Source organism: Quercus robur, chromosome 5 (genome assembly GCF_932294415.1).
Source record: "Quercus robur chromosome 5, dhQueRobu3.1, whole genome shotgun sequence".
NCBI classification, from domain to species: Eukaryota; Viridiplantae; Streptophyta; class Magnoliopsida; order Fagales; family Fagaceae; genus Quercus; species Quercus robur.
The window spans coordinates 3484637-3497193 of NC_065538.1; positions in this window are offsets into that span (position 1 = coordinate 3484637).

The following is a 12557-nucleotide window of genomic DNA, read 5'->3' on the forward strand; positions in this document are numbered from 1 at the left end:
CCCGCCGCACCCGCACCCTACTTTTTCAAAAATTGCCGAGTCCCGCACCCACACCCGCACCCGCACCCGAGTCCTGAAACGCACCCGTGCTTCATTGGGAGTAAGGGACGTGGGATAGTTTTTCTTTTCGAGTTACTATTTTAACACCATGGAATGATGATAAGTTAATTAAATTAAGGGCATTTTTGACAATGAAAAAGACAATAACTAACTTTCTAAATCCTTTTAATATATAGAGATAATTGATAACACTTTAACAAAATAATAAATGGGTATTTGAATTACTTTTTTGTAATTGGTAAAACATCAATTTTTAAGTCTTGTATGGTAAAATCTGTAGTATATCTAACATTATTCAAAAAAAATTTAGTCATATTAAGAGTGGGGGAAAGAAAAGTACATCTCAAATATTTTTAAATAAAAAAATAACTTATTGCCCCCAACTTTTGGAGGTCTTTCTCTAATAGGGGCTCTAGTTCATGGTTTTAGTGGCTTTGGCCTAGGACTGACCGTGTTTTGGTCCATAATTTCATCATCGGTTTTCATTTCTTCATTTTTTTAATCTTATTTTCCTCTTATGTTTGAAAAAATAAATTATGGTAAGCTTGAGTAGAAAAGTTTCTCTTTCCCTCCTTTCCTTTCTTCCATTTTCTCGAGAGAGAAGCCTCATCCACTCTCCATGTCCTTCTCCTTTTATTTCCTCCAATTTTGGCTTTCACCAAACTAGCACTAAAATAATGACATAATGTTCTTGATCTTGGTGGATGGATGAGTGGCCACTGTAAATCTCATCATTTAGATAGCTGCTCTCGAGCCTATATAACAAATGATTGCTTCAAAACTTAACAGAACTTGACAACATCGCATTCTCCCTATCATCTTAACGAGCTTAGCATCCTTAGAAATCAACCCAAAAAACAGAACAAGAGCATAGTAAAAGAAAAATAGATCAATAAATTTGTGACGTATTTACAAATATGAGCTAAAATTTTTGTACCTTGGTTCTTTTTTTTTAAGTAATTGATTTTGAGGTATGTAACAAATAAGAAATATATATAACTGGACTCGATCTCTAATGCCATTAGATCGACATAAGATATTGATAACTTTTATTCAAGAACATCCTAACAGACATGAACTTCAAGGTCAAAATGGTAGAGGGGAGGCAATAAGTGCTTCAACTCCATGATTGAGGTTTAGTGTGAGAATATTATGTTGGGTAGATCAAGCTAGGGGCTACCCTAGCTTGGGTAGAATTATTTGCACATTGACTTCTTCATTTTTATGTAAAATTAATTGAGATAAATGATTATAGGGTCATACTAACGAGTATCCTAAAAGCATTGGTTAACAATCAATTTTAGAAAAGTTTTGACACAACTTTTATAGGAAATAAAAAAAAAAATTGTCAAAATATTAATTGTTTTTTCTTTTCTTTTCCTATAAAAACTTTCTTTAAATGGATTATTAACCAATGTCTTAAGGATATTCGTTAGCATTTCCTATGATTATATGATTTAGTGACATTTCGCCTCTTTTTACGAGATTAACATCTAAATTTTAAAAAGTCAATCTCCTCACTTAGTAAAATGAATAGAACAACTCCAATGGAGAAATGAACACACTTGTGGGTATACGTGTCTAAGTACATACACAACACATTTTTTTATATCCAAAAAATTCTTGCTCATAATTTGCAAAGCAATGGTGTAAATAGTCTAAAATTAGATGTTACTTAGTCAATACTATTCACATTTCCATGGTTTGACAAATTTGATAGTAACTTTGATGTGATAGACTTTATTTTTGTAACATCATATCAATGAAAGGTGCATCGATGAATAAATACAGGCTTGCAAATAGTGATTATAAATTTATAATTGCAATTATTTGATAGTGGAACTCCTTTTGTCTAATTGAGAATAGCATTCTCTCTCTTTTTTTCCGATGATTTTTTTGTCTATTTTTATATTTTTTAACCAACTTAAAATAAATTAACAATTCACTTTAAAAAATTGTGAATTAAACTTCTTAAAACTAAGTTACCACTTAATAGTTAATACAGAGCCCATGCTAATGCATGCCTTTGCATTGCAAAAATCAGTTTCAAGCTTTTGAGTGCACACAAAAAAAAGGCACCAAGTAACTTTGATGGGCTGCCCAATAATGGATAAGCCCATAGAATGACTGAACAAGGCAGAGACAATGACCCAATATGTTATCAAAAAAGAAAAAACATGTTAGTTGAACTCAGGACTCTTGATGCTTTGAGCCATGCTATAAGCATCCCACCTTTAAGGGTTTTGTAAGGTTGAATTTTATCAACGATCTTATTGGCTTTATTCCGTACCAAATTTTCTTGTATTTTAGCAATTAGTAACCCTGTATTTAGGTGAGAATCATGTAAGGATAGTGTGTGAGAGAGTATGAAGAAATGTTCAAGATTGTGCAAAGAAGCAGGGACTCGTAATTGAATCTCGCGGGTGGCTCACGGCTTGCAAGTCGCCAGAAGTTTCACACGTGGCAAGCATGCAGAGAAGCTAAACCGTCATGCCAACTGTAGCACTACAGGACAAAAAGTCCAGTCTAGCCATTCAGTTACCTCACCGCTGGAACTCGTGGCTCAATGCCAAGCCACCAGCTAGCTCTGTTTTGAAAAACTAACTCTTCACATTCCACTCTCACCCTAGTATATATACCCCTTATACCCACGAAATGTAGAGTTTTCAGAGAGAATTTTGAGAGAGAAACCCTAGAAAAAAAAAAACAAGATTGACTCATCCTTAATCTTCACATAGAGGCTCTTCAAATTCCTCTACTCTCTTCCTCTCCATGATTACATCCTTGAGAGGTTCTTAGCCAAATCCTTTTCTCATCATACCCATATTTGTGAGAAGGCTTTTTAGTGCTTTGGAAAGCAGTTAGGAAGGAACCAATTTCATATTGGTTGATGCTATGGTCAGTAGCAGAATCCAGTAAGCTAAAGAAGAAATAGGTTCGGCACAACCTCGTTGGAGTAGGAGCTTGGAGGGCTTAGGTACACTGGATAGATTAGGTTTGAAGGGTTTACTACTGTTCATGTATCCCAACTACATTCTTTAGTGAATTATTTACCGCTTGGAGGTCGGCGGAGAGGTTTTATGTCGAGAGCTTCGATTTCCTCTTCGATAATACATTGTTGTGTTGTCTCTGTGTTTGCATCTCTCTTCCCTTAATCTTTGCCATTTAATTTCTGTTGTGGATGTGATTTTATTTGGTTTAGATTGTTTATCAATTTTGCTATGAGCTTGTGTTCATTTTCCGCACATACATTGTTTCATATTAAGCTTGAATTGGTAATTTGTATATTGAGGGTCTAAATGTTTAAGGTGTTTTATACACTAATTGAACTTTTAGGTTTCTAGATTATTATTTTTCTAGAATAAAAGAAAACAATATAAAAATATATATAAAAAAAAAAAAAAAAAAAAAACACAAAAAATTCTATAAGTTGGGAGTAGACAATAATACAAGATAGACTAGTCCATCTCACTCTTTCATACAAACCCAAAGGAGGAGTAGAGTAGATGGGAATAGGCCTCCACGCATAAAAAGAATCAGCCCAAACAATTAAATTACAGTTACAAAAATTAGAGTTCCTAGGAACATATCCAAAATCTCATCCTACAAATTTTGCAAGTATAGATTTTTTTCCCCTAATGCGCAAGTATAGATGTCCATTACAAGGTTCTAACTTCTAATAAGTTTCACCAAAAAAATGAATTGGGGGATATTGTGATTTGTAATTTCATTACAAAAATCATAAGAGCACATAAATAATCATAACTTTGGTCACAACTATCTTATATGGCAAACTGTGAGTGGTGAAAAAAAAGTAATGGGTCCGCATGAAAGTGACAAACAATCAATCATATCTTGTCACATAAGATAGTTGTGATAAAAGTTGTGACTTTTATGTGGTACTAGATTACTCATTTCAATTTCTGTTTTCATCTCCTTCATTTTTTTAATCATATTTCCTCTTATGTTTTGAAAAATATTTTTTTGCTAAGTTGATATGTATATTTTTCCTTTTCCCACCTAAACCTTCCTTTTTCTTTCTCATCAAGCAAGAGAGAAGCCTCTTCCACTCTATTTCCTTTTCCTTTTATTTCTTCCCATTCTCCCCTCTAACCAAACAAGCACTATAATAATGACATCCAGTTCTATAATGTTCTTGATGGATGAGTAACTCAATATAATCTCATTAAATGACTGCTTCAATGTCTATCAGAACTTGACAACATAACACTCTGACTCTACCCTATCATCTTAATGAGCTTAGCATCCCTAGAAATCAACCAAAAACATTGAACAAGAACATAATAATAATATTAAAACAAAAATAGCTCAATAAATTTGTTTGCATTTTACCTTTGCTTAGAATGTCTTTACAAATATGAGGCAAAATTTTTGTATCCTTGTTCATATTTTTAACAAAATTCATAGATTTTGAGGCACATAAAAATATATGTAATCAATCTCAAATGCTATTAAAATCCACATAGGCTATTGACAATTCTTATTCAAGAAAATCCTAATAAGCACTAACTTTGAGGTCAAAATGGGAGACGGAGGCAATAAGTGCATGTATCTAGGATTTTTTTTTTTTTTTTGGGCCATTTAGCATCATTTTAGCAACAATTTCGTTATTTGGCAACTTAACGTGTTTTTGAAACATTTTAGCAAACTTGCATCTCAAGTTTGTTAGAGTCGATTTCAAGGATGGAAATCAAGTCTAATACTCTCGATTTATGCTCTAACAGAGGCTAATGTGAATTTTTTGTACATGTGGAACTCGAGTCTAATTCACTTGATTTATGCTTTGGAGAACAAATATTATACATCTGGAGAACACACAGAAGAAAGAAGAAAGAGTTTTTTGCAGGTGGGTTTGGTTTTATAGGTAAAGAGTTCCTTCATTGCCCAAATGCAAACACAAATAATTTCCCAAATTTAACAAGGAACAAGGAAAAACAAGAAGAAGAAGAAAAAAAAAACGCTAGCCCAGATTGAACAAGGAACAAGGAAAAAAAAGAGGAAAAAAAATCGCTAGTGAAAAGATCTAAAAAATCAATGCCGCTATGGGCAGCGAAGCTACTTCCTCTCCTCTGCCAAATTACCAAGATTGTTTGGTTTTATTCTTGGGTTTTTGGGGCTAGAAGTGAGATAGAATGGTGTGGTTTGCAAGAATTGGTGGATTTTTTTTTTTTTTTTTCCAAAGGGAGAAGAAGAGGTTCAAAGAAGAAGAAGAAGAGGATCAGTTTTCTGGGTTTTAGGTTTGTCTCCATCAGTGGTTTTTGTGTTTTCTAAGTTTGTCTCAGCACTACCAGTACATGGAATTTGAGTTTTTAAAACTTGAGTTGCTACAGTGAAATTGAGTCTGAGAGACTCGAGATGTTAGTTTGCTAGTAAGTTTAGAAACGATGCTTACTAACTAATATGTTTGAAAATTGGTGTTATATGGCAAATTTGGCTCATGTTTTTACACACAGTTGATCTCCATTATCAAGGTTTTATGTGAGAATATCATCGTATGTCGGTCTAGCTAGAGACTACCCTCGATTCATATCATGTTGTCTTCGTCCATTTCATTTGTACAATCAATTGAGGCAAATGATTATATGGTTTTTTTTTCTATTTTTTTTAGAGTGGAAAAAAAATGATTGTTTGATCTAATAACTAATAATAACTGATCATAGGATTTTAGGCCCAATTGTCATAATATTAACCAACTCTTAGCTAATTAGATTAATTATATTTTAGATCTTAATTGAATAACATCACACAAACATGACTCACATAAAACACCAAATTGATAATTCAAGAAAACCGATAAATCAAACCGTTTCATATTAAAAACTTGAAGGGATTTAACCGTCAATTCTCAAGGCAAAAAATCCACTAAAATAGAATCAAAGTTTATAAATAATATTTAACATTTAATCTAATGTTACCTCATGTAGTACTTACTGACGTAACCACACGTAGGAGATTTAACTATTTGAACCTTGATTTGTCTTTATCAAATATTTAATCGATACCAATTACCAACTAACGAGACAAATTGTGTAAGTTCTAACTATTACAATAGTATATGATTAGCTAACCTAAAAATATAGACCTATATAACAATAACATTTCATACCCTTTTTATGTAATTAACATTTAAATTCTAAGGAGTACTAAATCCTCCTAATTAGTTAAAAAAATAAAACAACTCCAACAAAGGGGTCAACATACTTGTGAGTATTCGTGTCTATGTGTGCATGCATGATATACTTTTATGTGACTCCCAAAACTTCTTACTTATAATTTGCAAGGCAATGTATAAATAATCTAAATTAAATCTTACTATATGCTATTCACATTTCCTTGGCTTAGTTTTTGTTGTCGTTGTTGATAGGTGTTAGAAATACTGGAAGATTGTATTGTATTTCATAATGAGAGAATATACATCAGAGCCTTATATAGGAGGCGTAAGTGTGCAGTACAAGTAGAGTGTAGTACAAGTACAAGTGTGCTATACAAGTAACCTAATTGGGCCTAAAGCCCATAACACAATACACGTTAACAGCCCCCCTCAAACTCAAGGTGGATGTGAGACCAACTTGAGGTTGTCAACCAAATCACGAGTACGTCCCTTAGGAAGTGACTTGGTGAAGATATCTGCAAGTTGATCTTTGGAGGAGACGGAGAAAAGCTTAAGAGCACCATGGACAAGATGATAACGGATAAAATGACAATCAATCTCGATGTGTTTAGTCCGTTCATGAAAGACATCATTATGAGCAATATGAATGGCACTCTGGTTGTCACAATAAAGGGGAGTAGCAGAGGAGGTGGACACACCCAAATCCTTAAGGAGCCATCGTAACCAAAGGAGCTCAGATGTGGTATCAGCAAGAGCACGATACTCTGCTTCAGTACTGGAGCGGGCCACAAAAGTTTGTTTCTTGCTTCGCCAAGAAATCAAAGAAGAACCAAGGAGAAAACAGTAACCTGTAGTAGACCTGCGATCAGTAGGATCTCCTGCCCAATCAGCATCAGAGAATGCACGGAGTACAAGAGGAGACTGAGCTGAGTAGAAAAGGCCATGAAAGAGGGTGCCCTTCAAGTATCGAAGAATGCGCAGAACAGCAGCATAGTGAGTTGATCGTGGAGCAGACAGATACTGGCTCACCTGATGAACAGCATAGGAGATGTCTGGACAAGTAACTGTGAGATAAACTAGGCTGCCAACCAATCGTCTGTAAAGAGAGGGATTAGACAATGGTTTCCCCCCTGAGGGAGTTAGATGCGCATTAAGCTTAACTGGAGTGTCAACAGTCTTGCTATCAGTGAGTCCAGCTCGAGACAAGAGTTCAGAAGCATATTTAGCTTGAGTAAGATAAAGTCCATCAGTAGAATGAGTGATTTCAAGACCCAAGAAGTAGCTGAGATGTCCAAGATCTTTCATCTCAAATTGTTGACTGAGAAAATTCTTGAGTTCTTGAATGCCACTGAGGTCATCACCAGTTATGATCATATCATCCACATACAGGAGAAGTAAAATAGTGCCTTTGTCAGTGCGACGAAAAAATAAGGCAGAATCATAATGACTGGCCATGTAACCCAAATGAGAGATGGTAGAGCTGAATTTGGCAAATCAAACTCGTGGAGCTTGTTTAAGGCCATAAAGTGCACGTCGAAGGTAACAAACCTTATTTGAGTCAACAGAGAGACCAGGAGGAGGTTGCATATAAACTTCTTCATGTAAATCCCCATTAAGGAATGCATTTTGACATCCATCTGAAAAAGATCCCATTTACGGGCAGCAGCAACAGCTAAGAGGGCACAGACAGATGAGATACGAGCAACCGGAGCAAAGGTCTCTTCATAATCAATCCCATACTCCTGTGTAAAACCTTTTGCAACAAGACGAGCTTTGTAGCGCTCAATGGACCCATCAGAGCGAGTCTTAATCTTGTAGATCCACTTACAACCAACCACAGATTTCCCGGGAGGGAGTGTCACCAAATCCCAAGTATGGTTTTTAGATAATGCATCAAGTTCCTCTTTCATTGCAATCTGCCATAAAGGGTCAGTGGAAGCCTCACGATAGGTGTGAGGCTCATGTAATGTAGCAAGAGCAGTGTAACAATGATAGTCAAGTAAATGTGTAGGAATAGATCTTACTCGAGTTGAGTGACGAGGTGGAATGTCTTGTGCAAGATCTTCAGGCGGAGTAGGAGCAGGGGACCCAAGCTCAGGGTTGGGGTTGGGTAGCTCGTCTTCAACCTGTTCATCTTCCACCTGTTCATTAAAGGGTGAACTAGGAAAGGGATCAGTGATATCTGGTGGTTGGACAGAGAAGTCTACAAGAGAATCAGGAGCAACTACAGGAGGATCAGGAGCAGCTACAGAAGGAATATGTGCCTCATCTGGAAAAAGATCTAAAACAGAGGAGGAAGATAGGGAGGCACGAAAGTGAGAGAGCTCGACAAAGAGGCGATGTTCCCAAAAGACAACATTGCGGGAAACACGAAGACGATGAGAGACAGGGTCATAACACCGATACCCCTTTTGAGTTTCGCCATAGCCAAGAAAACAACAAAACCTTGACCGAGGCTCAGGTTTGTTATGCTCATGTGGCTGAAGAAGAACGAAACAAGCAGAACCAAAGGAGCGAAGGTGGTGATAGTCTGGAGATGACCCAAAAAGGCGCTCATATGGAGTTTGGTTTTGGATAACCGGACTCGGAATGCGATTAATAGTATGAACAGCATGAAGAGCAGCTTCGCCCCAAAAAGGAGCAGGAACTTTGGCAGAGAGAAGAAGAGCACGAACAGTGTCAAGAATATGACGAAGTTTCCGTTCGGCTCTACCATTTTGCTGAGAGGTACCTGGACAAGTTAGTTGATGAACAGTGCCATAGGAATGCAAAACAGCTTGGAAAGCATATTGAGTATATTCAAGAGCATTATCAGATCGAAAAATTTTGATGCGTTTGGAAAACTGTGTTTCAACCATTTTTGCAAAATTAGAATATACTTGCAATAATTCAGAACGATGTTTCATATTAAAAATCCAGCTATAGCGAGAGTAATCATCAACAAAGACAACAAAATATCGAGACCCACCAATACTAGAGACAGAAGAAGGGCCCCAAACATCAGAATGAATAAAGTAAAAGATATCAGTGGATATTGATTCACTAGTATTGAAAGGTAAAGCTGGTTGTTTTCCTAATTGGCACGAAACACAATCAAAATTTTTTGTAGGCACTGAACCTAACAAACCTAACAAACCTCTAGAAGCTAATTGTTGTACCCGAGAGGAGGATGCATGACCAAGTCGAGCATGCCAAAATGCAAGGGAAGGAATTGAAGAAGCTGTAGCAGCTGCAGCAACAGAAACAGGAGCAACAAGTGGAAGATGAAGGTTGTCCACGGGAAACATACGCCCAACTCTGGGACCAGTCCCAAGCTCCTGTCCCGTCCTCGGATCCTGCACAATACACCCAGAATAATCAAAGATAATGCGATAACCCAATTCAGCTAATTGTCCAACAGAAAATAAATTATAAGAAAGGTCAGGAATATTAAAGACTCCAGGAACCGAGAGACTGGAGGTCACAACGGAACCTATATTATGACCAGACATTGTGGAACCATTTGCTGTGGGAATATTAAGAGGGTGCGGTGCAGGTTTAAGGTCAGAAAATAAGGACGAGTGAGGTGTCATGTGATTGCAACAAGCAGAATCCATAAGCCAAGAGGTAGGAGACATACCAGATAAAGCTGAGAGAGAAGAGGAATAAGATGCATTACCAACCGTAGGAATGACATTGGCGATGATATTTATAAGGTCATCTCTAGAAATGGTGAAAGTGGATCCAGAGACTGAGACTTTGCAGAGACGGGAGCTATAGGTTGGACACTCTCAGTGTTAGCAACAGTAGCAGCAGAAATGGAAACAGCTGATTTGTTGCGTTGATAGCAAGTCTCAATATTATGGCCAAAACGTTTGCAAAAATTGCAAAAACGTTTGTTGGATTGTCGGCGACGATTGTTGCAAAAGGTAGAAGACTGGTCCTTATTCTTCATTTTGAAGCAAAATATGCAAAAGTGGAGCGCAAAAATGAAATCTACGTGAAAAACTGGGTAAGGAGGACTCGGACTGCAAAAAGTCAACTCTGGTCAAAAGTCAACGGTCAACGGTCAACGGCCAGTCAAAGTCAACGGTCAACCTGAAGTCAACGGTCAAATCCAGATTCAGAAGGTGACGTCAGCGGATGATGCAAGCAGTGACGTCAGCAAGCTGTTAGGGCTGACGTCAGCGATGACGTCAGCGAGGCTGTTGAGGCGCGTGACGACGCGTGGAGGCGCGTGAAAAGAAGCTGTGGCGCGTGGTGGCGCGTGTGGCGCGTGATCGGCGGAACAGCAACTTTGAACGGCGCGTGGGGGCGCGTGCAGTCTCCGATGGCGACGAGGCTTCCACGAGTGTGTAGATCGGCGCTGGACGATCTCAGTGGTACCTTCAAAATCGTAATCGGAGCAATAATTGCAGCGGCGATGCAAAGAGCAGTGGTCTGTGCAGTGTGAAACTCCTTAACGACGGCGGCTGCAGGTCCGGAACCCAAGGACGACGGCTGGATGACATCGGAAGTTCAACGGCGAGAGGCTGCGGCGGCAGTGTGATGGCGGAAGCGTTGTTAAAAAGAAAGCCACACTAATGAAGACAAGACTGCTAAGAAAAGGTCAGAGTAGTGGCTCTGATACCATGTTATAAATACTGGAAGATTGTATTGTATTTCATAATGAGAAAATATACATCAAAGCCTTATATAGGAGGCGTAAGTGTGCAGTACAAGTACAAGTGTGCTATACAAGTAACCTAATTGGGCCTAAAGCCCATAACACAATACACGTTAACAATAGGATTGGCTTAGTAATTTGATCAGTAACTTGGATGGGATAGACTTGATTTTTTTCTTTGATTAATTTTTGTTTACTTTAGATTTTTAGCTAACTTAAAATAAATAAAGAACTCAGTTTAAAAATAGTAAATAAATAAATATATATATATATATATATATATAAATCAGTTGAATTTCTTAAAACTAAGTGACCGGTCCACTATTCCCAAGTTTGATTATGTTTCACTAATGAGAGGCCGTATTGAACAATTCCTCTCTCTCAAACAATTTATCATGCTTGGCATTTTTTGTAAAAATCTTGGACCTCTTTTCATGTTAATAGAAAGGCATCCAATATTTCATTGTTTAGGCTCTATTTGTTTTTGTTTGAAAAAGTAACTTGTTTTATGGGTTTGGTTATGACTCTTTCAACTCTAAAAATGAGTCAATTACCACCGCACATCCTTAGTGCGATAGTCCCTTCACAAGTATAAGTGTTTGTGGGATGTAGGGGGCAAAGGTCGAGGTTCAAGTCTCTAGGAGGTAGTTTTTTTTTTTTTTTTTTTTTTTTTTTTTTTTTTTTTTGAGAAACATCTAGGAGGTAGCTTCACACACATATACACTTAAATTAGGCTAGAGTAAAATTTTTATTTTGTATAAATAAATAAAAAAAGAGTCAATTCTTTTTTGTTTGACTCATATGAAAGATTATTAATATTTTTTGTAATTTTAAATAATCATAGGCAAAAAAAAATTTAATTCACAAAATTAGATCGATCCTAATTAAAACAAAAAAAAAAAAAAAAAAAAAAATCCTTTTTGGACTACTTGGGAATGTCAAATTGAAAAACAGATCCTGAATTCACAATCTACATGAAATTAAATGGGATGGTGACTAATTTGAACAAAGAAAGTAATTGGAGGAAAATATCAACAATCTATCAGCAATAGTTAACCGTTAATCTTTAGAAAGAGATAGTGCCAAAAGAGAGAAATTACTATTGAGGGGGTTTTATTTGATAGTGTGTAGTTCATTTTTTGGTGGTATATTGAATATATGATTTTTTTTTTTATGAGGTACAGTAGAATTTAAATATTGTTTTCCTCTTGCATACTCCGTAATTATTACTCTAGAGATTGTACAAAAAGGGAAAAATTACTATTGAGGGAGTATAGTTCATTTTTGGTGGCCTATAGATGTGGGGACTAGGGCCCAAAATAATGTATTTGGCCTTGTCCGAGGACACTAACAAGTTTGAGGAGGGAAACACAGCTTAGATGATCTATGTTGCAAATGTCATCAGTGGGAGACAAAGGGAAGAAGGTCCGAGGAGAAACTCTTCCTCGGACACGACAAATGCAAACCAAATGTATACTCAAGCAGTTGAAGTGCACACCCTGAACACGTAAGCGGGAAAAAAGCTCAAAATATCTAAGGAAAAACTGCCACCCCTACATTAAATGCACTGTAGCAACTTTTCTAGCCACATTAATGTGAAGAAAACCCCTGAATAGTGCTATCTTGGCTACCGCAACTCACAAAGGGCTAAAAGAGGTGTTTGATGGGATAGGTACTCAAATGGGGATCTAGATGATCAACAAGTGTAAGGTCCAGATG